General features: G+C 42.4%; 1 protein-coding gene across 23 annotated transcripts in view; it reads left to right on the top strand.

The window, feature by feature from the left end:
- Nucleotides 1–25,558, top strand: part of PDE4D (phosphodiesterase 4D) — a 1,507,422-nt gene that overhangs the window by 109,075 nt on the left and 1,372,789 nt on the right. For 5 of the 23 annotated variants that reach the window (XM_085002307.1, XM_085002310.1, XM_021076865.2 and 2 more), the window contains one exon: nucleotides 5,154–5,219. The exons of the other annotated variants lie outside the window; for them this stretch is intronic. The gene's annotated coding sequence lies outside the window, so the exon portion shown is untranslated. The remainder of the gene's footprint in view (nucleotides 1–5,153; nucleotides 5,220–25,558) is intronic. 23 annotated transcript variants of the gene reach the window in all.

Genomic DNA, 25,558 nt, shown 5'->3' with positions numbered 1-25,558 from the left:
TTACTTGTGTAAGTCATACTCTTAAAATGTTTACACATTTGTTACCGTCTCCCTCACCAGAATGAAAGCTTTAAAAAGACATGGTCTGTGCCCATTTGACTCCCTGGGGTGCCCCCAGAGCAGAGGGCCTAGCACATATGAAGAGGACAAATGGTTATTGAATGTATGAATAGGTGATTGAACAGAAACTTATTTCAGGTGTAAGGAATCATTATGAATGTTAACACGGGTGACATGGATATGCATGGAAGAAGCACAGATGCCTTGTAAGCACAGATGTAGGATTCTCTATATGTTTAGTATGTACAGTGTGATCACGTGGGTCTCTTTATCTTTCCCATTTTTTTTTTTTTGCCTTTTTCTAGGGTCGCACCTGTGGCATATGGAGGTTCCCAGGCTAGGGGTCCAGTTGACAGCCTATGCCGTAGCCACAGCAATGCAGTATCTGAGCCACATCTGCAAACTACACTACTGCTCATGGCAACGCCAGATCCTCAACCCACTGAGCGAGGCCAGGGATTTGTTAACCACTGAGCCACAACAGGAACTCCCTCTATCATTTTTATCTAGGATGCTGAGGGGTATGTGCCTTCCAGACAAGATTAGAAGTCTTTTGAAGGGAGACTTCATGACTCATATTTCTCTTACGTGTTTTATGTTTAGTTACTCAGTACATAATTGTCGGTGGTTATGTGTGGTGGTGGTGGGTGAGAGAGGAAATTACAGGCCATCAACTTCTGTGTGATTAAACTGGGAAGGCTTTCAAGAGAAGGCAGTATTCTAGAAATTATGAGATTGATAGAAGGAAAGCCACTTATTTGTTTTCTGGAGGAAGAGTGATTGTCAAGTTGGGAGTGGAGGAGCCCCAGAGCTTTTGTCAGCCAGTACTTAGGCAGAAATTGTGATTTGAACAAAGAGTTTGCAGGTACAAACTAGAAACGATTCATTTAAGGATTTAAAGGTTTAAGCCTTCACAGAGAAAGATCAGAGGTGGGAATGAAGCAAAAGAATTGTTCCAGAGACTACTGCTGTGTAACAAATTACCTCAAAACGTAGCAGCTGAAAACAGCCACGTTCTTACCCTCCTGGGGAGGCTATGGGCCAAGAAGTCCATGAGGGCGCAGCAGGTGGACTGGACTCTGTTCCAGCTGAAAAGACTTGTGGGGCACAGGTGACCTGACGCTGGGGCTGGGAGACTTTTTGCTCATGTCTGGTGACTCAAATGGCCCCCTGTGACCTCACTGGACAGCTCAGCTCACTCATGACCTTGTGGGGACAGGGCTGTCAGACATCACCCTTGGGGCTCAGGATCTCCTCACACATGTTCCTGCAGAGGAGGACGAAGTGGGCTTAGAAATCAGCTCGCCCCCTTCCTAGTCCTCTCTGTGTTACTGTGGTCGCAAACCCCACCGACATTGAAGGGAGGGAGACATAGACCCCACTTTTTGATGGGAAGAGTAGGATTTTTCGATCCAATATATATACACATTTTAATGGGCTGCACCTGTGGCATATGGAGGTTCCCGGGCTAGAGGTCCAATTGGAGCTGCAGCTGCCAGCCTACACCACAGCCACAGCAATGCCAGATCTGAGCCACGTCTGTGACCTACACCATAGCTCACGGCAAGGCCAGAACCTTAACCTACTGAGGGAGGCCTGGGATTGAACCTGCAACCTCATGGTTCCCAGTTGAATTCGTTTCCACTGAGCCACAATGGGAACTCCTGGATCCACATTAGAAGCAACTCTAAGGATAAAAGAAATGGAGAGGGGAGGCTCTTGTACTTGGGATCAGGGGACATGCCTATGGCTGTGCTAGGGATCTGGTTGTGTTCACTGTGCATGTGCTGTGTTCTGACCTTTCGTGGCTTCTCAGGCTAAGTTAGAGCTCTTTGATCATCTTCCAGGAAAAAAGTTTTCTTCCTCAACTCTGATGTGCTCAGGGGCTGAGGGCTGGACAGCAGGTGCTTGAAATCCTTGATGGTCACCATAAAATAGGTAGAGGCATTCTAGTGTGTTTGGTGAGCCCCCCACCACAGAGCAGCTGCTTGTCAGAACCTTTCAAACACTCTCCTTCTTTACTGCAGCGCACACTGCTTGGCCACCTCTTTTGCCATCACATCATTTTCCTGGTCTTCTTCACACCTTGTCCCCATTTATTTCCACTGCAGCCCTCACTTCCTCTAGCCCCCTCTTCTTGGTTCTTAGAGTGATAAAGCCTGTCCATACTGGGTTTACAACAATTTTTTAACCAGCCACTGGGAAGCAGATTGAAATCTCTGAACTCACTTTTACTGCTGCTCATTTCAACCTCATTTACAAGAGATAGAAGGAATGAGTATTAGCTAATTGTCCCACATAGTCCTATTTTCTCAACAGTACTTATTTTTATTAACACAGCAGATAGAAAGAAAACGAAATTAATCTTCATCAAACAGCCTGCTAATGTGAAGCTGAGAGGCAGCCAGCAATGAAGAACTGCAATCACATTATCGCTATTTTGGGAGTTTTACATTAAGCTCCTACACAATAATCAAATAGTGAAGTATGATCATAAATTTTGCTTAGAATTTAGGAATATGGCAGCTGTTCTGGGGCACATTTACAGGAAAATCATGAGCTCAAATGGAATTTGCTGAGGACTATATATCAATTTACCATCGGGGTAGATAGTATTAGAAACCCTCGACTTTACCAATTAATCACTATATATGTGGCATCTCAGAGAAGAGTTATGACTCAAATAGCACACTGAGAGTTTTTTGCTTTACATAGAGAAAACAATCCAAGGAGTTTGGGGGAGCACTGTTGGCTGTCTCCAGTCCCTCATCTTTTTCCTTTTAAAGATTAATTTTCCATGTAAGGGCCCTGTACTTGAAATATTTAGACATGGCATGGCACACTTAAAAGAAGATACATAGATGGACACTTCTGACTCACTGTTAAGAGGGAGCAGGAATGGGGTAAAGTTGGACGGGGGATGCTTATCAGTTATTTTGGCACAGACATTAGATTTTATTTTGTTATTTTGAGTCGGCAAGGAATACCTTGATTATTTTTCTCAGTGATGATAATGGAATTTTTGTCAGCTATTAACAATATTAACAATGAAATTATAATTTAGGGAGGAAAATGAAAAAGTACAAATGATCTCCCGCATGGAAAGCCACTTAGAGCCCATCTGTTGGAAAGAATAAGGAGCCTAAGTGGTGTAGTTTGTCCCATGAGAAGGGGGTGGAATGTGGTAGAAAGTGCATAGACCTTGGAGCCCACTTGGGCATATACCTGGACAAAACTTTGCTTGAAAAACATACATGCATTCGCATGCTCATTGCAGCACTATTCACAATAGCCAAGACGTGGAGAAACAACCTAAATGTCCATCAATGGATGAATAGATTAAGAACATGTGGTATATATACACAAGGGAATACTACTAAGCCATAAAAAAGAACATAATAATGCCATCTGCCTCAATATGGATGGAACTAGAAACTCTCATACCAAAGCGAAATAAGTCAGAGAAAGACAAATACCATATGATATCACTTATACCTAGAATCTAATATATGGCACAAAAGAACCTTTGCACAGAAAAGAAAATCATGGACATGGAGAACAGACTTGTGGTTGCCAAGGGGAAGGGGGAGGGGGAGGGAGTGGGATGGACTTGGAATTTGGGGTTAATAGATGCAAACCATCGCCTGTGTGTGTGTGAGATCTTTTCAATCCCTATAGTGATATACTGTGTACATATTGTAGGTGTTTGTACCTTCAATCCCTATGGTGATATACCTGGTACATATTGGACATTCAGCAGCTGTTCATTGAATCAATAGATGGAAGAAAAATGGAGGCCATGTTCTCCTTCATCTGCAGAACATTCCTGGAAATATAGGTGATAACTGATGTGGAATGATTTCAGGGAGACTCAAAGCCTCTTATTCAACCCCAAATATCTTTCTACTGGTCCTGAAAGCTTTTTTCAAATTTAAGTATTACTCATCCCATTTAGCTCAAGGGCCCTGTTATAAGCAAATATTATTTCAGAGCAGGAGTACCCTGAGCCATTGTGTGCTGTGGTTCTGGTCCAGCTGCCCAGCCTCAGTGTGGGGAACCGCTTGGACTGGGAGTCAGGGGGTCTGGCCTCCAGACCTGGCTGTTACCTCGCATCTGGCATTGCATCCCTGGGCCTCAGGGCCATGGCTTCTTATTCATTAAATGGAAGACTAGAGTCAGTCTCCTATAAGTGGTTTGATTTGTCACCCCGTGAGAGGGAGTGTTAAGCCCATAGGAAAGTTTTTGAGGTGAGGCCTGGGGCAGTAACTGAGTTGGTAGGTCTCACAGGGTGACTTGTTAGAGATTATAGCTCTAGAAGGACAGGGAACAGGGAGCATTCATCAAATATGGTTGTGGGATGCCTGATTAGAGGGCATAAGGGACATACCATGAGGGTGAAGAGTGGTCCATAGACCCCTCTTAGGACAGCTCTTTAATTTTGTCTGAGTTCAGTCTCTTTTATTAATATCATAAGAATTTGCCTGGATGTGAAGCATCAACAAAAGAGCACCAACCCTGTGGGACTGGAGCAAAGCCAGTTCGCTGCTCTGTGATCTGCAACCCTGGGCACCCTAATGCAGTGAGAGCTTGTGTGTGTATTACGGAAAATTGCTTCAGGCCGTTCTGAGGCATGAATGTCAACTCAGGGGTGCAGCGGTGGACTGCCACAAAGTTCTGGGCCTAGAGAGACTGGCCTGGCCTGTGGCAATCAGGAAAGAAGCAGCCCTTTGTGGACATAGGTGTTTCAGCCAAAAGGAGTGGAGCCAGTGGTTACTGAGCACTTTGCGCCACCCATGGTGGGCGAGTCATTACATTGTCTCATGTAAACCTCACAGCAGCTCCATGTAGTGGAGATCACTGTCTTCAGTACTGGCCAGGAAGTTAAGACTCAGAATAAAGTCAAAGGATGCAGAGATTTGACCCTAAGATCTCTGGATGGTCAAATGCATACCCCCTACCTCTCTCCTCTCCCCCTAACACCTATGGCAACTTCCAGGATGTTCTGAAAATATTATTTGCTGTTAATTTCAGTGTTCTTTTGCCTATGGACATCATGGATGGCATTATTGTTCTCACGTTATTGCTATTTCCAGGTCTTTCTGGTACAAAGAAGCAATCGCCACCAGTGGCCTCGTCATCATCCACTCAGAGGCGGCATTGTAAGTCATTACGTAGTTGTATTTTCCAGATGCCAAGGTTCCAATGTAAGCTTTTTGTTGGATCCTTTTCTCTCTTACACGTGGTTGATTAAGAAGTAGAGTTTTGTGCTCTGCCTCCCCCTCCCCCGTCCCCCCACTATGGCAACTCATGTTTAGGTTTTACTGAGATTCATTTCTGGTGTTTTGAAAGGTTAACAACAAAGCTGTAGGTTCTCTTGAATTTCTTATGAAGATGTGGCAGGGAGGAGGGCAGAGTGTGTCCGTTTATTGAGCTCGAGGTAGCTGCTGATGGAGGCAGACACGGCAAACGTGTCCCTGGAACCTTTTCAGTGTTCTGTAACAAGCGGCGCATTGATCTAGGCTGGGCAAGCTGGTGGGGTCTCTGGCGGTTTGGAGTTTCCGAGGAAGTGCCTGTTAAGGCAAAGAAAGAGCCCGTGCTCACGTTGAACACATCAATGCCTGAACGCGGGCTGGGGAGGGAGGCACTGCAGAGATCCTTCAATCGCCCTTGATAAGGATGAATGTTGAGCAGTGCCTCCACCTGCAGCTTATTATCTGCCCAGGGCTCTATCTGCCGGTGGTCCTGCAGTGAAAAGGATGAAGGCTCTGTCTTTCATCTTAAGGGAAGGAATGTGTGCTTGCTTCTGGGGGTGTATTAACAGTTTGGGGCTTCAACAATTAAGTAGACTGAAGGAAGATGTTGTTGAAATGGGGTCTTTTTTTAGTTTTATTATGCTTTGTCCTTTGTGTCTTTAGATTTTTTCTTTCTGAAACTCCTGTCATATATTCAGGAGTTTATATCCTGTAGTTTCAAGCCTAGTAATGAAATAAGCCCCTGTGTATCTACCGCTCACTTATATGGAATACAAGCCCCTCCCCCTTTCCATTCTCTTCCTCTGAACCATTCTTTTGAAATTTGTGTTCCTCGTGTCTTTGCTTTTCTTGACAGTTTTACTGCATGTGATGGTCTGTTAAACAGTTTCTCTCTATTTAAAATACCAATTTTGTGTAATAAAGCCCTGTGTATCACTTAGCAGTTTTCCTGTTCACAAAGCCTGGATCTATTTTTAAAATAGCTCAGAAGGCCTTTGTTTCAAGTGCTGTGTTGTGACGCTGCCATGATGCACAATGAAATGAAGAAATTTGTGCATTAAACAGTTTTTGCCCTTCTACCCCTAATACCACACAACTCTCATCTTTAGTTCTTTAATTAGTACATTTTACAATAGACTATGAGAACAAGGAATTTGTTATTAAATACACTTGGGGTTTGATAAGAATTTACATTTAAGTATAGTGGGAAAATCAATAAAAGATTTTTGAACCATATTCCCGTCTATCTCTGGTTTCCCATTCTACTTTCTCTTTAAGTGAGATTCCAAGGAAGAGGTCACTGCATGATGTAGTAATGAAAAAGGAGCCTGGCCATCCCTGTGATTTTCCAGGTTCATAGGTAGGAGAGGGCTCCCATGCTAAAATGGATTTAGAGGCAACTCTATATGGCTTGGCGCCATTGCCATTGTTCTGATTTAGCACAAATATATCCTTTTATATAATATAACCTTAGGAATCTTCAAGGCAAGCAATTGAAACTGACTCTGATTGGTGCGAACATAAAGGGTATTTCCTGAAAAATATCAGGTAGAATCACTGTGAAATGCTGGGCACTAGACTAAGAATATGGGTTGGAACCAAGAGGACAGAGTCACAGTCAAGTCACACCACAGAACCAGCCTGGTGAGCCATCCCTGCCTCCCCTGCTGAATGTGACATGGTGGCTTGAATGCTGCTTGGACCTGGCCTGGCAACTGGCTGCTGCTGCTCCAGTCACCACAATGAAGGCTTCCTGTTGGCAAGTCACTGAGCCAATGATTTGAAGCCCTGGGTTGTCTGATTACTCATGGCTACCCCTGTGCTATAGTTACCAGAGGGGCTGGGAAAGCAAGAGTCCGGCTATAACGGAAGTGGCTTTTTTTCTCACAAAGACCTGAATGGAAGGAAATTCACCAAATATTGGAGGGGGCTCAGATGCTGGGAAGCCATGATTCCACCAAACATCATCATCTCGTTTTATCCAATGACTTTCCTTTGAGCCTTTGACTTTCTTTCTTGCTGATGTCTTATTTTTTTCTTTTAAACTATTTATTAGTATTTTAAATTTCAAATAGGAGAAGAAAAGAAAAGTGATAACATTAAAAATTAGATTATTTTAGGAATTTCCACCATGGTGCAGTGGGTTAAGAATGCAACTGCAGTGGCCAGGGTTGCGGCAAAGATGCGGGTTCGATCCCCAGCCTGGCACAGTGGGTTAAAAATCTGGCATGGCTGCTGCTGCTTGGATTCAAGCCCCTGGCCTGGGAGCTCCCATGTGGGAACTTCCATATGCCGTGGGCGTGGGCATAAAAAATGATTTTACTGTATATCTTTCTTGAAGTTTCTGTAAGCAATACCCAGATGTGATGTCACACTGACTCCCCACCGTCATCCCTTGACCTCTCACACCCCCACCCTAGAACGTGGAAATGGAGGCATGAACCTACTTTCTGAGAGTACAGAAATAAAATAGGCCTGGAATGGATCAGAAGCGAGGAAGTGAGAAGTAGTTATTTAAATGAGATTTAAATATAACTTAAACTTAGTCTTTTCCTCCCTTATTTGTATAAATAATCAAATCATGGAATTTCAGAAACCTGACATTTCCATTTTGGAATACACACCTCATGGTAATTTGGAGGTAGGTAGATGGTTAGACATGCAGAAGTAGAGTTTAGTGATTACAAACAGGGTGGTGGAGTCAGGCCCAGTGCTCATCCTTGAACTGTGGTATGACCTTGGGCTAGTTCCTTCATTCTCTGGGTCCATCCCTCACTTAAAAATGGGCAGTGACTGTCCCTCCCTCAAAGGTTTGATAGGGGGATTCAGTAAATTCATATATGGAAAGCTCGTAATACGCATTCAATAAATGGTGGATAAATTTTCTAATTCCTGATATAGCAGAATAGAGGGAAAGCTGGTTCTCTCAAGGGAAAAAGGGTTGCTTTTGGAGAAACGCCCTCTTCTGAGAAGTGTTCAAGTGGAGGCTGGTTGACTTAACTCGAGGGGTGTCATAGAGGGAGTTCTGCAATGCGGAGTAGGTGAACAAAGGGGCTTTCGGGGTGCCTTTCAGAAGCTGATTCTAGAGTATAGTAATTCTCTTCAGTGCTCAGACAAGGGTTAATCCTCTGAGCTAGACTACTTCAACTTTTGGTGGCCAGTCACCACCCGAATGGAAATGAACTGAGTAGGACCAGGTTGGTCTGTCCACATACTAACTTGTCTGCAAATGTGACAGCCACTTTTACCACTATCATTGCAACTCTGGCCACTTTCCCTGAGTTGATTTAGCCAGTATGTTGAGTAGCTTCCTCAGTGATAGCTTCTTCAGTAGCTTCCTTGCTGGCATTTGCTAAGCACCCCACAAATGGGAGGCCTTCCCAGATGGGCACTAGTAGCGGATTCTCTTGGTAACTCTGAATTAGGGTACAGCTCACTTGCCCCCTTCAGCTGGGGAACCGTGCACAGTAACCAACCAGTACAGGTCTATGTGGTAGTCCTGATGCTGGTGATAAGCAGGCCTAGGAAGTATGAGGTTGGGAAGGGGGCTCAAACAGCTTGCAGAAGAGGCACCCAAGTAGGGTAGAGGGATGCTAAGGCAGAAGGTGGGAGGGTTCCAAAGAGGCATTTCATTTGTTTTTTGCCTTCTTCATCTTGATACGCTATGTTAACAGAACACAGTGTGGAATCATATACTGTGTCTTTTAGACATGAAGAAAAAGAAAAGGCACAATCTTTGCTGTTGAAATGTTTGCACTCTAACTCAGCCATCCCATTCCCCCATCCTTTATGCTTCACTGCTTATTACATTTACTTCCAGTTCTTCCTGTTTAAATTGAGAACACGGAGGCAAAACCAGGCACTGTGATAATGGAATTTTATGCTAGGTCTTTGATTACACTTCCTTTTCCAGCTTCAATATTTCACATTGTGAATAATAATGTTCTTTGTAGGAAAACCCCTTAATTTGAAAATGTTGCAGATGGCCTTTTATCAGGAGCTATGGACTGTCAAAATAAATAGATTTAATTATGAACCATTGTTGTGGAATGGACCGTCTTAAATAATAGAAGTCAAGTTTCCAAAAATTAAAAAAGACCTTACATTTTAAAAGCACCTTAGAATAATCAGCTGCCTGGGGTTGACTGGTTTTCAACAAGTTATTCAGCAGATGGAGGATGTCAGCTTTCACTGGTAACAGCTATTCTCATAACTAAGAAGGGATTTGCTGGGACTTCATCATCACTCTTTGCTCGAACAGAGCCTGGTTTAAGAGAATCCCACTGCCCTAGTACATTGTGATGGAGTACTAGGAAAGGTCTTGTGATTGAGTCATTCTTATTTTTTATTTTATTTTTTGTCTTTTAGAGTCGCACCTATGGCATATGGAGGTTCCCAGGCTAGGGGTCCAGTCAGAGCTGTAGCTACCAGCCTACACCACAGCGACAGCAATGCTAGCTCCAAGCGCATCTGCGACCTACGCCACAGCTCACGGCAACACCACATCTTAACCCACTGAGCGAGGCCAGGAATTGAACTTGTGTTCTCATGGATACTAGTCGGTTTCGTTAACCACTGAGCCATGACAGGAACTCTGAGTCATTTTTAGAAAGCCAGGGTCTTGTAGGTCATTGTATGTAGGAGAGTTAGTATAGCTTTAAACAACATTCGAGAATTCCCGTCGTGGCGCAGAGGTTAACAAATCCAACTACGAACCATGAGGCTGCAGGTTCAATCCCTGGCCTTGCTCAGTGGGTTAAGGATCCCGTGTTGCCATGAGCTGTGGTGTAGGCTGCAGACGCTGCTCGGATCCCGAGTTGCTGTGGCTCTGGCGTAGGCCGGTGGCTACAGCTCTGATTCGACCCCTAGCCTGAGAACCTCCATATGCCATGGGAGCAGCCCTAGAAAAGGCAAAAAGACAAAAACCAACCAAACAAACAAAACAAAAAAACCCCAAAAAACAAAAAAACAACATTCGGCCTTGTAACTGCACTAAAAATAAAGATGGAAGAGAGCTGATGTTTCTCTGTAGGCGTTCCTCAGTGTGGTGAATTGGTTTTTGTTTTCAAGAAAATGTTTGCCTAAAAACAGGATGTTTAGTCCCCAGATCAGAGGATATTCACGGAGATTCATGACCAAAGTCATGTCCTTGGTGCTGCTCCATCCCCAAAGAAAGAGCTCACACATTTGTGAAGAGACAGACAACGTAAGAATTTGTAATTTTGTGACTGATGACTAAAAGCATTTACTTCATTTGTAGTTGGTGGTTACTTGAATTTGCTAAGCAGAATTTAGGGCCCTGCAGATCTGAATTGATATAAATAAGAGAATAAAAATTGAGATGAAGAAATTCATCTTACTTTTGTTGATTATTTAGCTCTTAAAACTGCAATAAATGTTACATTAGTTGAAAACACACATGGATTTAGAAAATATAGGCAAATTTGTAGATAATAGCCCTCACAGGGAAACATTTAATAGATTCTCTTTGAACATATGAATCAGTCCCCTAATAAAGCTAAATTAATATTTGATTGTGAAACAATTTTTTTTCCACCAAAATCTACAGTAAACTGGTAAAGAAAAATGGGCTAGCCATTCATTGCTGCAAGAGTTTCTTACTTGCCCTGGCCATCTCAATGTAGTGAGTGACTAAAGTGGAGAGTTTGAAATGCTACCCGTGCAGTATCAGGTTTTGGGTGAATTCAGAGATGTTTGCTGGGGATTTGGCAAAATAATTATTGTGGAGTTAAATTTTGAATTTGAATTTTTTTGTTGCTGGCAAAAATTCACATTGCCAAGTCCTCTTTTCCTAAATTCAAGAATATTTCAAGGGAAATTAGACACAAACATGCCTTACTACTTTAACTTCTTCTTTCCCTCATTTTTTATTCAAGTATAGTTGATTTGCAATGGAGTGCAAATTTTTGCTGTACAGAAACTGTTCTTTTTTTTTTTTTTTAATATTCCATCATGGCCTATCCCAGAAGATTGGATATAGTTCCCTGTGCTATACAGGAGGACCCTATTGCTTAGCCATAGTTTCAATTTGTATCTGCTAACCCTAAACTCCCTATCCCCTCCCCCTCGGCAACCACAAGTCTGTTCTCTGTGTCTGTGAGTCTGTTTCTGTTTTGTAGATAGGTTCATTTGTGCCACAGTTTAGATTCTGCATATAAGTGATATCATATGGTGTTTGTCTTTTTTTTTTTTTTTTTTTCTACTTGACTTCACTTTGTATGAGAATCTTTCATTGCCCTGTAACTTCTTGATCCAGTTATCAGGGCTTTCTCATTGCAGTAGGCTATTCACAGGGTCTTTTTTTTCTTAAATATTCCAGCTTGAAGGGGAGAATGGAAGGAACTGATCCCTCAAAGTACTGAACACAGATTTCAACGTTCAAAATCTCTCAACTTAGAAAAGACTTTCTCCCCTCTTGGCAAATCAGGCAGCATGGAATCCTCAAGGGCCTAGTTCCACTGTTTTTTTTTTTTAATGAAGTTGTTCCAATGTGTGAAACATCCACCCTGTGGAGGTCTAAATTGGTTGAAGCTTGAGCCTCACAAAAAAAGGTTTCTGGGATTTGGATAAGCCCTTGATTTATTGCAATACATCTGATGGTGTCATCCACTGACCCCTGTGACATGAGCCCTCTTTTGGGTAAGGCCCACCAGAGGCCAGGAGGCTCACAATCAGATCTTTGTCCCTGAAGACATTTCTCAGCCTCTATGAAATCCTCCCCTGACTCCATGAAAGCAATAGTTAAAACTACCTTAGGAGAAATACCCAGTTAAATATGTTGAATATCTTCAATTATTTTGCTTGAATATGAAGTTAAAAATTTTCCCTGTAGTGCCCTTCTTAGGAAAAGTTTAGGAAGAAATATTTCATTATCATTTAAAAAAGTTGCTTTAAAGGGGGGATTTTAGTGACTTTAGGCCAGGCAAAAGTGTTTCTCTTTGCTGTTAGGAAGCTCTAGGTAGAATTAATAAGAAATAGGAAAATGAAGAAGGAGAGGTATTTATAACTGTATAATAGCTGCATGAAGAAGTTCCTAATGTATATCTATAATTAGCTGACTAGTTAATCCTTAATGTATTAATTTATTCATTAATTTAAGAAATATTCATTAAATTAAGGGCATCTCTACTGGGGAAAGTTGTGGGCACTAGAATTACAAAAATGAATGAGACACATTCCCCCCCTTAAGGAGCCTAGAAGGAAATATATAAATAACTACAGTGATTTCTTCTCAGATCAAATGAAGATGAGGATTATCTGCTTCCCGGTGTTATCTTTTGAAGAAAAATGCATGAAACTTGAAATAGGAAAAACCAAATTCATGTTCGCAATTGCTTTGTCTGTACAATATTGTCATCACAAACCGGGTAGTGGTAATACATGCCTTGGGCTGTGAATAGCACTGTACATTTCAGTTTTGATTTGTCCAAAGTATGCAAGTGATAATTCTTATTATTTCTTTCAAGGAGCAAAACAATCAAAACCACCATCAGTGTAAACTCAGAGCATCCTTGGTGCTAGAGATTTCTATCATAATAATGATTCCTGGAGTTCCTGTTGCAGTTCAGTTGGTTAAGAATCCAGCTGCAGTGGCTTGGGTTGCTGTGGAGGTGCTGCCAATTGGATGACCTTAAAATCAGGAGTTCATTTTGGATTATCTGGACAGGTATAACATAATGCTTAGGGAGGGAGGCAGTAGAAGAGAGTCAAAGGGAGATGTGACTGAGGGAGAATAGTCAGAGGGATGGGACATTGCCGGCTTTGAAAATGGAGGAAGGGGCCTAAAGCGAAGGAATGAGGATGACCTCTAGAAGCTGGAAAAGGCATGAAAACAAATCCTCCCCTAAAGCCTCCAGAAAGGGACAGAGCCACACCACTCCTTATTTTAGCCCCTTGAGACCCATGCTGGATTTCTGACCTACAAAGCTGTAGGACAATAAACTTTTGTTGCTTTGTGCAACTCCATTTGCAGTAATTTGTTACAGCAGGAGCAGGGAACTAACTCAGATGGGGTGGCTGTTAGAGACCCCTAGCTCTCCGCCTTCAAAGCAGACATGTGACTAGCAAGCCTGTGCTGTCACCGTGTGAGGACACTTACAGGTTGGAATGATGGTTTCATTCAATTATTTATGAATAAATATGCCTCACACATCTACTTGATGCCAGCTACTATTCCAGGGCCAACAGCAAACAAGACATAAAACAATCCTGCCTTCATGAGGCTATCACTGTAGAAGCAGAGACAGGCAATAAATGAGTAAAACACATCATAAGCTACATAGTGATAGAAAAGTATAAGGAGAGAGGGTGATGGGAAGTAGGGTGTGTGTGTGTGTGTGTGTGTGTTGTGTTGTGTGTGTGTACAGTGGTTTGTAACTTTTAGATGGGGATTCCAAGGGCAGAGTCACTGAGAAAGTGATATGTGAAATGAAGACCTGAAGACTTATCAGGAAAGAGGAGATAAACCACGTGGCTTTCTGGGGAAAGATAATCCAGAGCAAAGAGGATGCAAAGGTCCTAAGGACAGGGGACCTGACATACTGATGTATTGGGGAGAAGGTATTTAAAACTTCTGGGGAGCTAGTTGATCTTCTGAGTAGTGTGGAGTTGGACATTTTTCTACTCAGCTGGTAGCCCCCCATTTTTTTTTTTAAATCACTTCTGCTGCAGAGTAAAAGCAGATCATTTCCCAAGGCCTGCCTGAGGGAGCCTGAGGCAGAGAGTACGAGGATTTTTCAGTGCTGATAACCAGTGTTAGGGATCAGTCATTTGAATTAATAAGGAGAATGGGGGAAAGAGAGGCAAATGATGTAAATAGTGGTTACCATTTCCCTAAAAATTTGAATAGCTCTCGCTTGTCAAAGAGTAGTGTGGTTGGTTAGTGACTAGAAACAGGCATAACTGGGACTGTTTTAAACCCAACCAGCAGTTCATCAGAACTGTTGGGAAAGGTCAATCTCTTTTTCTCTCATCATATTGCTCCTTTCTAATATAAATCTCGCAGGGTAACTTTTATCCTCTATTTTCAGACAGAATCCACAGCCACTCTCTCCTACTGCCATTGTGTAGCATTTCTTTAAAGGAGCAGGCTACACAGTACCTCAAATGATCCTTGCAGTGGAGGGGATGGAGTCTGAACACTTACAATTCAGAAGGAGCCAGGTGTGACCAGAGAGGAGGAGGCCAGCTGGCAGTAGTAGGTTGGGTTGACTACAGACTCACTCTGGATAAGAGGCATATGTAAGAAATGTCAGAGCTTGGTTTCTTACCCAGCAATGATCTATAAAAGAGAGAGAGAAAAGTAATGGAGTGAACTACGGGAAGAGAAAAGATGAACCTAGAGGTATATGACAGTTGAGAATCATGGCCTCCAAATTCTTTGCTCCTCTTCTCATCAAGAAGTGAGGTCCATGCCTCCTCCCCTTGAATCTTCTTGTGACAGCTTGACCAATGGAATGGAACAGAAGGGACACTGTGTCAATTTCTGATGGGGTAGTTGTTTCCATTTTCAGTTTGTTGAGATGCTTGCTCTTGGCACCTAGTTACCATGCCGTGAGGAAGCTCAACCTATCCCCCAGAAAGGCCCATGTGTAGAGGAACCAACAGCCCCATGCTAGGGCCATCTTGGAAGGAGACACCCCCCTAGCCACCCAGCCCAGTCAAGTGACCCCAGCTGATGTTACAACTAAGCACATGAGCTGTGCCTGCCGACTCCTGCCTGGATTGTGGGTTTGTGAAAAAATAATTATTGTTATTCCAAGCTACTAACTTTTGGGGTAGCTTGTTGTATGTGAATAATTGCAACAAGGTATATTTTAGGGGATGAGAAGGAGAAATGTCAGGTCTTATGTATGATTGTTTTTTTATTTCAAGTATATGTAATATATAATATAAAACATATTAAAATCACTCAACTCAACCACCTAGGATTATTGACTTTCTCCTCAGAACAACACACGTATATCAACCATTTGAGTACAGTTTCAGGAGTCTCAGAACCTCCTATCTGGGGCATGTAGACCTCAGGTTGAGAACTTCTGTGATGACTGTCTCTCCAGTGCTATTAGTTATAAAGTGGAATATCCTTCGGGAAGGATGTGGGAAAGGACACTGGATTTTGTGTTACTAGACTTGTATTTTATTACAGCCCTTTCACGGACTTACTCTTTGTATGTGGATCAAATATAATATCCCTATATTATATTTTCTTGGGTGGTAAAATGTATATTGAAATCCTGTCCTTCTTTATTCAAAGGAATGTTGAGACTGAAAAAAAAAAAAAGGACTTCCCCAGTGACCTAGCTGTTAAGATTTGGTGTTGTCACTGCTGTGGCTTGGGTTTGATCCCTGGCCTGGGAACTCTGCATGCCCTGGAGCCAAAAAAAGGAAAGTGAACATGTTTAGAGAAGTGATAATTTGCCCCTCAGAGGTATTTGTTGAATTAATTGCTGCTGCTGTTGTCCACTGAAGATTGCTTGATTAGGTTGCCCAAAGCTTTAAGGGCAAGGTTTTGCACATAAAATAACTCTGGGACATGGATCCTAAGGAAAGAGTACCAAAGAGTGTAGGAAGAAAAGGGGAAGTTGAGTACAGTGTTTCCTTTTCACTCTGTTCTCTTTAGTTTTGAAGTCAGTAGAGAGGAACTAGGGGAAACAGTAGCCTGCAAAGATTGGTATCAGTTTACACCAAAGCAAAACTCTGCTCACCAACACAAAGACTTGGAAGCAATATACACAGAAATCTCACAAAATATAAAAACATGTAGACACTGCCTTCGGCACTGGCGTCATTGGGTAGAAAGTCTATTTACACTGGTTCTTATGAGGTCAGCAAAACATTTTGAATAGCAACTCCTTGGCGGCGTGCAGTGGGTCTGAAAATATGAAATAAAACATAAACAGCAGACCTGACTTCTGAGCAGGGCGTTCCAAGATTGCTTCCTTGCTTTCTGCTGTAACAGATTGCATTGTTACTGTATTTGCAGTTTTCTATCATCTCAGATGAAAAGATCCCAGCCAGATGGTTAGGGTAAAACCCAAAACACAGGTGATGGAAGGCAACACCCAATGTTAAAACCTTCAACAAAGACGATCCTCTGTGGTTGTTTTCCTTCCCATTGCGTAAATATAGGGATAGGGAGAGGCGGGGAGAAAAAGCAGAAATCACATCTATCTGCATGGATTGAAGGCAATTTAGTTTCCATCAGACGTGGTGACATTGATCAATGAATCACACAATGTCGAACAACAGTTGCCCAGCACAGACTGTGCCACAGGATCCAGATCAGAGATATCTGCAATATGCTTAGTTTTCACATCAATGTAAGTGGAGTCAATTTGGGCTAACCTAAATGGCCTTTAGAAATAGTTTATCACCCCTTTCTCTGTTTTATCCTCTATTGCCTCAAGAAAAAAAAAAATCCTATGCCAAGAATCTGAATTTAATCTTTATTCAGTTTTGGGCACATTTGTGTATAACAAATTGCTTATGAGGAATCCAGTGAAAGGTGGGGGCGGCGGTAGGACGACCCCTACCCCACACTGCACTGGCTTTCCGCCTGTCAGCCTTGGAGCTGGTAGAAGTCCCCTGCAGGGACAGCTCAGCCAGGGCACAGATGCAGGGGACCTTGAGGGGCCTGTAAAGCCTTCTTAGGAAGGTAATTGTATCTCTTGTTTCTTCCTTCTAGGGTTTTCTAAATGGGCTCAGTGTGAAGGCAGCTCACTCCAGGCACATAAAACAGCCTGAATGTGAGAGTCTGAAATACCCATGAGTGAATATGCAAAAGAGTTTTTCTTAGGGGCTCCCTGTCGAGGTCTCTTCAGCTTTTGGTTCCCTTTAAGGAAATCATGGCCAATGTAGAGGCACTGAACTGAAGAAGCTGAGGCAGAATAAGCCAAACTGACTTATAGCCCATAGGTGAGGAAAAACAACCCTCATGAACAGTTTTTTAAAGAAAAGCATGCCCTAAAGGGAGAATTGCTCTCTCTCTCCCCCCTTATCCCGCAGTTTCTCCTTTTGCTCCATTTGTTTGCCATGTAATTGGAGACTTATATGATTCATTCTGTGATATCTAGACCTTTCAGGAATTATTTGCTATTTTTCCAAGTGTTCTTCTTCCTTGTGTTGGGCGTGGTGCTAGGGAAGCAGAGAGAAATCCAGTGCAGTCTTCACTTGTCAGGAGCGCAAACTCCGGTAGGCTGACTTGACCACGAGGACCAGAAGTTACCATGTGATTTGATAAGACGGTTTGACAAGGTGGAGCAGGGGGGTGGGTGCAAACACTCAACTTACGGGCAAGGAATTGAAGGAAGCTTGAGGTCTTGAGATGGGGAAGGCTGCGAGCTGTACCTCGTCAAAAAGTGGGGGTGTTCCAGGTAGAGGGGAGGAGGGCTGGGAGGTAGAGGTGGCTATTCTGAGAAGAGGGAAGAGTACTTCGAAACACAAGTGGAGAGAGCTGTGTGTGTTTTGGGAACCATTGGTAGGTTGGTAAGATTAGTGCCCATCAGGGTTATGCCAGGAGACCTGGGAAATGATGAAAGAAGAAAGCAGGAGACAGAGCATGGGATGTCTGGTAGGCTCTGCAGAGGCACTTGGATTCTATTTAGAGCCTCTAGGAACCTCTGAAGGCTTTAAGGCAGGCGTTGCCAGTGTCTTCTCATATCTCCTTGGCACCCACTGTTCCCATATAAGTCAGCAGCTACATGCCTTGTCGACCAGAAGTTTGGAAGACTCCAAGGTACAGGCCCAGAGGCAAGGAGTTAACCCCCTTGGCAACAGTCCTGAAACTGATGATAAAAGTTTCAGCTCCTTGGTTCCTATGTGGGGCAAACCTGCAGCATGTCCTAGGGTCTCCTGAGGCCCCCCACTGGGATTGAACCCCACTGTTACACGCCAGTGCTGCCTTCCTTCCCATCCCTGCCATTCTTCCATGCCCCCTGCTTTTGCTTCTTGGGCTTGCTTCTTCAATAACTATCTGCACTTGAATTCTTACCTCAGAGTCTACTTCTTGTGGAGCTCAACCTTAGACAGGTTTTTTGTTTGTTAGCATTTTTCTATTTATTATAGAAAAACATCATGATGGAGGTGGATTCTGGATGGTTTTCATGAACATCAGAGAGAGGGGGAGCAATTGAGGAAGTACAATTCTAGAAATTACAACCTAGCTGGATGCATCTGAGAGGAAAGGATGGGCAGGTGATTCAAGGTTTGGGCTTGTTGACTGAGGGGAATCCATTAAGCAAGATAAGGAATATAGAATGGGGAATAGAATTAGGGGTGAAATGCAAGAGGTTTGGATTTGCTTATGCTGAATTTGAGGTATTGCCACACATGGTGTGAAGCTTAGAGGAAAGAACTGGCTTGGAGGCCCGAGCACTGGAGCCAGGAATCCGCTCCTAAGGAGCAATGGAAACTGTAGTGTGCGTGTGGGGAAGGGGATCTGGGGAAAACCCTGCAAGGACAGAACTCTGGGAGAACTAACCTTTCACAAGCACATTTATGAGGAGGAACCTGATAAAGAGAAGGAGTAAAACACCAGGCAAGGGCCAGGGGAATGATGTTATAGAAGCCAAGAGAGAGGAAGTATCAGGTGAGGGAGAAAACAACAGCTTTCAAGAGTTAAGGGCTCACATTGCCATTGGGTTTGGACGTGGGCTGGTCACTGGTGTCTTGAGGAAGTTTGAATTAATTTGGATCAGTTAGAGAGGCAGGAGTGGTTCCCCCTCACTTAAGAAATCCGATTTTATTTCTTGGAAAATAGGCTCAACAGGAAATGCCTAGAAGAGGGATTGTCTTAATAAATAAATAAAAGGAATTTCTAATTCTGGGTAATTGTGATTTCAGTTAGCATACCAAAAGCCGCAGTCCTCTATTTAGATGATTTGTATGACATTGGATACTTACAAAGCTTCATGTTTTTGATGCTAATTGGATAAGGATTTTCCTCTAAACCAGTTGTTATTGTTTCTTTTTAAATTGGTCCTACTGCTGTTTTCATTATCACAGGTTTCAATTTTATGTTGCCTAAAAAAATAAGGTTTAATCCTATAACTCGTGCCCCTTTGAATTTTGAATAACAATTCTACTTTCTGTATCATATTAAAAATGGTTAAGAACTTAATCTCTAGCATGAGACTGGCTAAGTGTTAGAGTGACTCTACCACTTACTCTCTAAGATCCCTGGGGAGGTACTTTCTGTGCCTCAGTTTCCTCATCTGTAAAATGGAGATGATAATGCAACCTCAGAGTGTTCTTCCCGGTACCAAATGAGTTAATTCAAGAGATGTACATAAAACCATGTTGGGCCCAGAGTTAGTGCTTAGTATCTTTCAGTATTGAAGTACTATTTGTTACTTTTTTTTCTGTTTATTGTTACTATTATTAAAAACTGAGAGACAGCATACTATAAAGGAGTAATGATTGAACTAGAAAACAGAAGACTACAGATCTGTTCTCAGCTTTTCTGTCAATTCTCTGGGCTTGGACAAGTCTACTCATTTCTTTGAGCTCCCTTACTTCATCGATAGAAGATGGAGATTGGGATAGAAAATCTTTGCCAGCTTTTGCCAACCTTTTGCTTAGTGGGTGGGGAGAGCTGATTTACACAGCTGTCTTAGCTACAGTATGTTTTTCTCTGAGGGGAAAAAAAAAAAAGCAGCAAAAGGGGAAAATCTGAAAACCGTTCAACTAGGCAAATACTTTCTGGAAAGTGTGCCCAATGTTTTGGTTTATTTTCGCATAATTCCTTTCTTGGGCTAAAATGTATAAATCAGATGCTTATGTTCTATTTGGATGGCTTGTCTTTTCTTTTTGAGTATATCCAGCTGTTTTTCATTTTGGCCTTATACCTCTTTTAGAAAATTTTTTTCATGTATCCATTTCATTTGTTGAGGTTATAAACTACACAACCACAGCTCACTTAATTATTCTTTTTGATTTTAAACATGATGTATAAATAAATAAATATATGATGTGCTCTTTTCTTGTATCTTATCATATTTTGGGGATAGCGAAAATTGGTCCCTGTTCTTATTTTGTACTTATATTCCAGTGAATTTTTCCTCCCATGAGTTATTTTTCATGTGTACACATGGGGGAGCTTTTGAGACACTGGTTTGAATGTTATACGTCAATGGCTTTCCCAACAACTTGCTTCTGAGATGATGGAGTGGAATTCTCCATTGTGGGCAGTGTAATAGGGCCAGACTGGCTGTAGAATTGACTCAGATTTCCCCAGTGTTTATTGTCTGCTATGAGGCCATAGGCCCAATTTGTAATTCTCTTCTAAAAGTAGCTATGTATGGGCGTTCTCTACCTAAAATAATGAAAAGGAAAATTTTAGCAGGTTCAGTGTTTTCTGATATCTCACTAAGAGGCACACGTGCCATAAACGTGGGGGGCTCTCCCTTTAGGTGAAGTGGGGAGACATTGGGCAGAAACTCTGACTTTCATAGCAACCTATTGGAAATGCCTCTGAGGTGATCCCAAACTGATTTTTCCACAGAAAAAGGAAAACCTCAAAGCACGGTGGAATAGAAAACAAATTCAATCTGGAGGGAGGAGAAGGGAAAGTGAAAGGCCTGATGCTCTTGGCCTCTTGCTCTGTTTGCTGTTTGAGGAAAGTGCAGAAAAAAAAAAAAATGTGTTAAGGGAAAAGAAGCCTCTGTTTCACAGGCCCTTAACTGGCTTTATCATTGTCTTTCTTTTGACCCAATTTTTTAATAGTTAAAAACATAAATAAACACATAAAAATAGCCCCGGCAGCAGCCGCACAGACACACAGTGGAGTATTGTTAATGGCTGGGGCTTCCCTCTGTCTCAGTTTATTTGGAATTATCAGTGGTAACAAGTCATGTCTGAATGCTTTACTTGTGAGGCAGGATTTTAAATGCCCTTGAAAATGAAGATTCTGTGAGAAAATCAATACTGATAATTTTTTAGTGCCATTTATATATTGACAAAAGCTGAGCAGTGGTTATTTTCTTGTGGAGAGTCTATGGTATAACTGGAATAGCATAAATTTATATAAAACTAAACAGACCATTCTTTATGATGAGTAGGAAATAGGTAAAAGTTGCCTCCCCTTCACATTGGTTTTTGCTCCCGAGGCAGCCAAGTTATATTCTCTGCAGGTGATGCCCTTGCGGTTCCTTTTCCTCTCATCTTTTCCTCAGAACTCTCACTTACTCCCATGGTCTTAACCATTAACTATATTCTCATCCTGGGCTTCCGTCATAGACTCCATTTGAACATTTTTTTTTTTTCTCCCGTCTTTTTAGGGCCACACCCGCGGCACATGGAGGTTCCCAGGCTAGGGGTCTAATTGGAGCTGTAGCTGCTGGCCTACACCACAGGTCATGGCAATGCCAGATCCTTAACCCACTGAGCGAGATCAGGGATGGAACCTGCGTCCTCATGGATGCCAGACAGATTTGTTTCCACTGAGCCACCATGGGAACTCCCAGTTGAACATTCTATTGGGCATTCCTATGTGGACATGGAAGTCAAGTTTAGCAAGTCGAGCACTGTGCTCACCTTCTTTCCTTTGCTTGCCTCCTCCTTTACCCTTCACCTCAGCTCACCAATTTCTCTTGGCTTTCCCCTTTCTGTTCTGCAACCTCTATTTTTTTTTGAGCCACCTGGGCTCGCAAATTTGTGGTCATCTTTGACACCTACCTGTCTGATGTTCTGCACTGTGTCACAAGTCCCCGAGACCACCCTTAGGCTTGATGACTTGCTAAGAGGATACATGGGACTCATAAAAGTATTACAATTGTGGCTATGGTTTATTGAAATAAAAGGATAGAGATTAAAAGACAGAAAGAGGAAAGATGCATGAGGTATGGTTTCCAGGAGAAACTAGGTGCAAGCTTTCTAGACTTTCCCATGGGAGTTGCTTGGATGTGCTTAATTCTCTGAGCAATGATGTGTGACAGGATATGAAACCAGGAAACCAAGGAAGCTCACCTGAGCCTTGGGGTCAGGGTTTTTATTAGGAATCAGTCATGTAGATATGAAGTGCTAGCATGATTTATCTCACCTATTCAGTCTTCAAATCCCCAGGAAAAAACAGGCATTCACCGTGAATTATACTGTTAGAATAAACTATTTGATCAAACTGATACTGCTTGGCCCAAGGCCACAGGCATACAACACTCTTGCCAGGCAGATATTCTAAGGGCTCAGAGCTCAATTCCCATGAGTTGGCCAAGTCCTGAAGGTAGGTCATTTTTGAGAACATGCAGGGTTTGAGCAACCCAGGTCTGCTGAGTTATCTTTATTGGCATATACAATCACCAAGCTTTGATTGCTGAGAAAAGTAGGTAAGAGCATGTAACCTAATTTTAAACAGATAGGTGTTTCTAGCTTTATGAGGATTAAATGAGAAGTGGTTAACATAATGCTGGACATAGAACTACTGAATGTTAGATGATTTTTTTTTGTTGTTAATATTATAGTAATTATTGTCTCTGCCCTTTCCTATCCAATATTGCTTGTATCGCTTTAGTCTACAAACTTACTACTTTCCCTTTTATGATGCATTAGCCTCTCATGTCAGTGAACTTAGGATAAGTTATGCAGCACTAACAAACAATCCCCAAATCTGAGTAGCCTGCAGAAACAGGAGTACCTCTCAATCCTGTACTTATTTGTTATGAGTCCCCTGCAGCTCTGCTCCATATTATCAGCAATTTGGGGACCTGGATTGAAGGAGCAGTCTCACTCTGGGATATCGTGGCATGGATAAAAGAGCATACGATAGAACCATTTTTTTAATGGCTCTTAAAATTTTGCTTAGAAGTGGTACATATTCTATCTAGTCCCATTTTGTTGTCTGAAAGAAAAGCTGCATCGCCAGACCTGAGGTTAATAGATTAGGGATATATAACTCTCCCTTGGTAGATGGTGGTGAATGATGGGACAGTAAGAGAATCTATCAACTTCCTCATTGTCCTCTCTGCATCCAATCTCCTTCTACCCTTGTCACACTCTAGACTATCCTTTTGACCATCACCAAGTCTATATTCTCAAAGCTCGGTGTTGGCAGATGATTTCCCTTTTCTAAAACTGATTTAATTCATGGTCTTCTATAGGCAAGACATGCATGCTCTCAACTCAGTCACTCACAACTCTCCTGTGCTCCAGTGGAACCAGAATATTCACTGGCACTGGGCAGTTTTTATTGTAGCACCTGACATTTGTTTACTGAGAAGGAGGACCCTTTTTCTGAAGAAACCTACCAGTTTATTCGCCTTTAAATTCTCCACAGAGTTCAGGGGCCTTATCCATAGTCATGCCTGAAACATGTGATAAGTGGATGGAAGAATAAATGTTGCTCCAGTGTTGCAAAGAAATCCAGGTGTTACTCAGTGACAGGAGAGACCAGGTAGGGGGGTATAGGGAGGCTGAAATCAAACTCCTGTTTTCTCACAAGCCACGTCATGAAGCAAGATGTGGAGGAAGGGTGTCTTCTTCTAAATAAAACAAAAACATCAAATAGTATAGCAGTGGCCTTCCTTCCAGGGTCTTTGTATATGAAAAGAAAATCTCCTATACAGGCATTTTGGGCCACCAAAGGATCATCATCTGAAAGTCATCACAGAGCAGTGGGGGAAATGCTGTTTAGGCTCTGCTTTCTAATATGTGTCAAGTCCTAGGCCTCCAGGTCACCCACCTACTCAGTATCCTTTGAATATCTGTGACTCAGGAATCCTTCAGGAGCCTGGGTCCTTGTGCAGCTTTAGGTTTCATGAAAAGGGACTTGGACTTGGCTGATTTTGGCCACTCAAGTTGGAGTTGTCCTGGGGGCAGTACCCCTCTTCCAGGAGAAAATAACTCATGAGGCCAAAAATAGCAGACTGAGGGTAGGGGTGAAGAAAAGTAACTGGATCTATTATGCTTGATGAAAAGAGATAATGCCCTGTTTTAGGAAAACCTTCCTAAAAGTAAAAACCAGTCGGAGTTCCCATCGTGGTGCAGTGGTTAACGAATCCGACTAGGAACCATGAGGTTGCGGGTTTGGTGCCTGCCCTTGCTCAGTGGGTTAACCATCCAGCATTGCCGTGAGCTGTGGTGTAGGTTGCAGATGCTGCTCGGATCCTGCGTTGCTGTGGCTCTGGCATAGGCCGGTGGCTACAGCTTCGATTAGACCCCTAGCCTGGGAACCTCCATATGCCGCGGGAGCAGCCCTAGAAAAGGCAAAAAGACAAAAAAAACCCACAAAAAAACCAGTCTCTGGCAGTGCAACAAATAGGCAAAGTGACTTCTTGGTTGAGTGATTTTTTTTTAAAGTTTTTTTTTTTTTTTCCTTGTTTCAATTTAAAAATATGCTCTAAAATAAATCTATTCCAAATTCAGTACTAAAGGGGAACACTGCCGATTAGAGAAAAGGAGAGCCAAAGGACTTTGACAGCCCAAGGCGGTGACTGTGAACTGGGACCTTCACTGCTGACTGGGAAGTGTTCAGCGCTGGGAGTAAATGCTCAGCTGGGCTCTGCATAACAGCTTTAAAGATGATAAAACCACTGTGTGTGTTGTCAGCAACATGCTGGTTTTAATTTCTTAAACAATATTTTACTTACGCTTCTATTTTGTGTCAAGGGGGTTAGATGACTAAGGTAATAAACCAAGCAAAGAAAAATGAGTATCATCCACTGCTGACACTGGAGTTAGGTATTCACTCCAGCACTCATGAGATGCTGAGTAGGAGGATGGGGATGATTAGAGGACATTGAATGAAAGAATAGAGCAGGTGAACTTTGAGATCCTGATGTTCAGAATCTTGGTGTTAGAAGAGTGTGGCGCTAATTATCTATGACTGGAAAGAGAGACCCGGCTTTGAATTAGAAGATGAAGTGTGGTCTCCTCAACACACATCTCCTCGACTAGTGGGGAAATTCCAGGGCACTTGTGTTGCCATAAAATAACTCTTATTCATTTAATGAAATACTGGTGTGTTTGTGACATTTGAGGACCACTGTCATTACCATGATACAATGATTCATGCTTCATATTTATGGGTTCTAAGACTCCTCTGAAATTCCTTCATATACAACTTCGCAATCATGACTTGTCAGTGGACAAAACAGTAGACTCTTATTCTAGAACTGAAAAGATCCTGTCACTGTTTCCAGGTCTTAGGAGACCTTCTGGAACAAGGTCAAAATGAGGCAAAATGTTGCCTCTATTGCATGTACTGTATATAGAAAAGGTTTTTTGTTTTGTTT

The sequence above is a fragment of the Sus scrofa genome, chromosome 16, assembly GCF_054392235.1.
Source record: "Sus scrofa isolate SSC_HxYL_T2T_F1_AM1 chromosome 16, Sscrofa_HxYL_maternal_Yorkshire_Landrace_v2.0, whole genome shotgun sequence".
Lineage (NCBI taxonomy): Eukaryota > Metazoa > Chordata > Mammalia > Artiodactyla > Suidae > Sus > Sus scrofa.
This window is presented reverse-complemented; position numbering and strand designations above follow the sequence as displayed.